Raw genomic sequence first — 4,771 nt, 5'->3', positions numbered from 1 at the left:
TACGTAAAGGAGGATCAAAAGGAAGAGGAAACTAAAGAATTACATCACCTAAGTAAATCAGGAGTCTGATTATTGGACCTAGAAAAATTATAGAAGTTGTGCAGGAGAACATGACAGAATCACTCTTAGTATCAGATGTTCAAGAGAAATAACACAACAACCATAATCTGTAATGGCTTTACAAGGAACCTAGTTAGAAGAAGTACCAGCCTCATAAGAAGTTAGTACGAAGTTCTCACTGAATTGTGTATGTACAAAAGGTGCGAGTATTATAATAGAGCTTCAAGTTATAGACGTGAATTACACCTAGGTGGAAGGGAGGTCGTGAGAGAGATAGAAGATACGATGTGAGATTGTAAGGTATGAAAGGTAAAGGTGAACAACGTACGAGATACTCAAAGACAGAAGATCGTGAATAGTCCATACTTCGGATAGAAAGCTATAATTATAGGGATTCAGTATCCAGAAATAATAGCAGCATCGTCATTAGCATATCTTCCAACCTATGGTCTAGGTATTGAAAAGTTTCACTAACAAGGTAAAGAAGAATTAGAGACGATGCGATGTCTCGTTTGATGTTCCAAATGAAATAAGGAAATCTATGATATAGGCAAGTTGAAAGGTTTCAAGTAATAAAAATAGAGATGTGTAGGTCAAAAGTTATTATATGGTGAAGCAACAAGGTTATAGAAGATAGGAGCAAGGATAAAAATATGTGAATGGGAAAGTAACAAAATGGATAATTAAGCCCATGAAAACAATAAGATCATATTATTTGTCTATGTTATACAATGCTTAGTGCAGCCTGAATGAACTCAAAGAAGTCAAAGACAAATGGCATTTAGAAAGAATGAAATGCTGACCCAGTAATAAAATGAGGGTATAGTTGTCACAGATAAAGAATGAAGTTTGGGCCTTCGTTCGAATAATGATTTGAAAAAAATAGAAGAAGAGGAGGAGAAAAAGATTTCGCGAACGGCACGAAATTAAGATACCCCATAAGGTGAATCACATTGAGACACTATGAAATACGATTATGGGAATCACTTCAAATATTCCTCGATGCAACTTAAACCCTAGTGGCAATGTATTACGTAAGAAGTCTCAAGTTATCGATGGAAGATTATAAATAAACATTGAGGTGAATCAACAATGGATGGATAAAAGTTACAAAGTACGAGATGAAATTAGACAATAATTCCTAAGATGAACAGTAATGAGAAAGTATTAAAGGACTTAGACTTATACATATATGATAAACAGTGGAAGAGTAACCTAGAGTTTCGTCGTCGACCTCAGCTACTAAAAATCAAAGTAAGAGTTATGGTATAGTATGACCCAGCTGGATGCACTAAAGTCATATGGACGGCTAAACGGACCCATGCGATAAGATATAGCAATATTCGTGAGTTCAACAAAGTACCGAAAGAAGAACTTCAATATACTCATAGATACCCAAAGGGACATCTCTTCGAGTTCTATATATGTTCCCAAATTAAGAAAAGGCGATTGGCTAAAAGCTAAAGGAAAGAGTCTCATAGGCGCACATAGTAGGAAGAAGTCGTACATGCTGCATGACAAAAGGTACCAACAGTTACAAGATTGGACGAATTCCGATTACAAATCGTGGGGTATGAAAGAGGCCTAGAGGAGGGAATTCCCTAGCATTTGGATTTACTCACAGAACAGTTTCTATGATGGAAAGAAGAGCACAAAGTATTTAGAAGACATAAGGTACGAAAACGAGAAATGCACCAGTCAACATTCGAGAACGAATGTTCCAAAGGGGGGAATGATGTTACACCCAGGTTTTCGTGCGTGAAAGTACGCCATAAGTAAAATGATGAAAGTCTAAAAATGAGATATTATATTTCGCATTTTCGTACATTAAAGCGTCGTCGTACAATAAAGCTTCGTCGTAAGATTAATCGATGCAAATTCGGGAATGAGATTTATTTTGGGGATTATAAGGATTATGCTATTTCACAAGTGATTAGTAAATTCATGAAGGTAAAAGGGGGAACAAGTCTAAGAAAAAGAATTTTGTCAAAGTTTGATATTTTGGGATAAAATATGGCCCAAACTAAAATATCTGGAATTGATGGACTAGTACCATACAAGGTACCACATCGCCATGATAGAGAAGTGTATAAGGTATGATAAAAATGATCAATATATAAAGTAATTTGGGATAATTCTTAATTATGGGGATTATTGGTTAGTGGGAGATTATCAAATTAATTAAACAATTTTTGTGGATAAGAATTAATACATTTTTCAAGAAAACACGTATCCATGTCTTATGAAAAGCACTACTGTATGTGTATACGTGTGCTCCCATTTAAAGTGACAAACTAATCCTATTCAGTCCACTATCTTTACAATCTATTCAATATCACATGCCCCTAAAATTAACATCATCTCCTTCTTCTTTACTTCTTTTATACTACAATTACATGGCAGCCTATATGGGTTTCAACGCCATACTAGCAAGTTACATATTCTGTAACACAATCTGGAATTTTATAATCGCAGCGTGAGACGCAATTCTAAGAGAACACAGTATAATCTTTCTCAAGAATATCATACGGATTTTTTCCTTCTTCGATACTCTGTTACGTAATTTTTCACAATTGACCTGTGTTAGAGGGATTGTCAAGAGAATCGGCTTAGGTATGTTAAGGCTATCCCTTCTTTCTTTTGGCATGATCCATATGATACGAACGAAACGTGAAAATGCACAAATTCCATGAATGACTCTATTCATAGAAGTATTAGAAATATCTATGTTCTTTAATTTCCGTGTGTCATAATATTTTATCATTTGTTCATGAGTCTCAGAAAAATACAAAAGTTGAAAAGATCTTACTTTAGATATTGCTCAAGAGGCAAAGTGGTTTTATGACCATCCGAATGATTTTATTGACGTACTTTTCATGCATTGCATTCATGTGCATTGATCTATGACTAGATGGCGTTATATACGCGTATATATGTAAATATATGTATATGGGATATGGTAAAAGGTTACGGCGTTATATACGCATCACCACCTGATCAGCTGGTATATGATGATGATGTTGCCCATAGAGGCTGAAATATGATTCAAACAGCGTTATATACGCATATATATGTATGTACTGAAATGGCGTTATATACTCGTATATATGTAAATATATGTATATGGGATATGGGAAAGGTTATGGCATTATATACGCACTACCACCTAATCAGCTGGCATATGATGATGATTTTGCCCACAGTGGCTGGTATGATATAATGGAATGCCCTCAGGGGCTGATGATGTTATGAAACATGTACCTATGCACGACATGACATTCATACGCACATTCATGATGCTAAAAGTAATTTATGATTTACAAAGTTATTCATACTTGAAGGTTGAGTCATGTACTCTTTATTTCTTCCATGTCTCTAATGTATTTACTTATGTGCCTTATATACTCGGTACATTATTCGTACTAATGTCCATTTTGCCTGGGGACGCTGTGTTTCATGCCTGCAGGTCCTGATAGATAGGTTGAGAGCCCTCTAAGTAGGCTATCAGCTCAGCAAAAGATGTTGGTGAGCTCCATTTGCTTCGGAGTTGCTCGTTTGGTTAGTATAATTTAGACATGTATTATTTGGTATGGCGGGACTCTATCCCGGCCTTTATTACATTTATGTATTCTTAGAGGCTTGTAGATGTATGTCTTGTACGTGAAGGATTGCACGGCCTTGTCGGCCTATGTTTTGAGTTTATAAAGGATCATGTTGGCCTATTAGACCCATATGTCATGTGTATATGATAATGTAATAAGAACGATACGTTACGTTGGTACTCGGTTGAGTAAGGTACCGGGTGCCCGTCGCGGCCCATCGGTTTTTGTTGTAACAAGGCTGCCCAGTTCAGCGGTTATTGGCAAGATCCCTTCTCCGGACTTGCCGTGGTATTGGTATGCATTTTTGTTTTAGACATTATGGGTATGTCGGGGCCCTATTCCGGATATGTCGCAACACTTAAGTTCCTTTAGAGGCTCATTGACATGTGTCGACTCATATATAATTTGGTATGCCTTGTCGGCTGATTTTTGTTGCATAGTCTTTCATGGCAGCGTGCTAGCTCGTACCTTATATATAGTTTCCTAATTGTCTGGTTATTCCATGTTAAGTATGTTCATGCCATTATCTAACATTGCTGGTTGTTCATGATCCATATCTACCATTTATATTGATCTCGTCAGCCCTTAAAGATAATAAGAAAGGTTAGATAAAATGTACGTTGGTGCTCGGCAAGTATGGCCCGGGTGCGAGTCATGACCCTCTAGTTTGGGTCGTGACAATAAAATAATCAATCGTTCAAATTTCATATCCTAACTATTAAAGTGATTTCCCAATCCTAATTGAAGAATTCCTAAATTTCACCTTCGATCCCACATGCCCGGATTCTGGAATTTTTTAAAGAAAGTTATTACACATACCCTCACGAACTCAAATATATAACTTTCACTAAATTCCATAACCATTTTCGTGGTTAAATCCCATTTTTCTCAAAGACCTATGTTTTTCATCTAAACCCATGATTTCACAAAATTTATATGTCAAACCCATAATCTATGTATTTAACTCACATAGCGTAGAAATTACTTACCTCAAAGTTTTAGGTGAAAACCCTTCTCTAAGAGCTCCAAAATTGCCAAAGGAATGCAATAAATGAGCTCAAAAATGGCCTAAGCCATTTTAAAACAACCTCACAGCCCCAGCAATTTTC

This window comes from Nicotiana sylvestris, chromosome 2, assembly GCF_000393655.2.
Source record: "Nicotiana sylvestris chromosome 2, ASM39365v2, whole genome shotgun sequence".
Taxonomy (NCBI): domain Eukaryota; kingdom Viridiplantae; phylum Streptophyta; class Magnoliopsida; order Solanales; family Solanaceae; genus Nicotiana; species Nicotiana sylvestris.
This window is presented reverse-complemented; position numbering follows the sequence as displayed.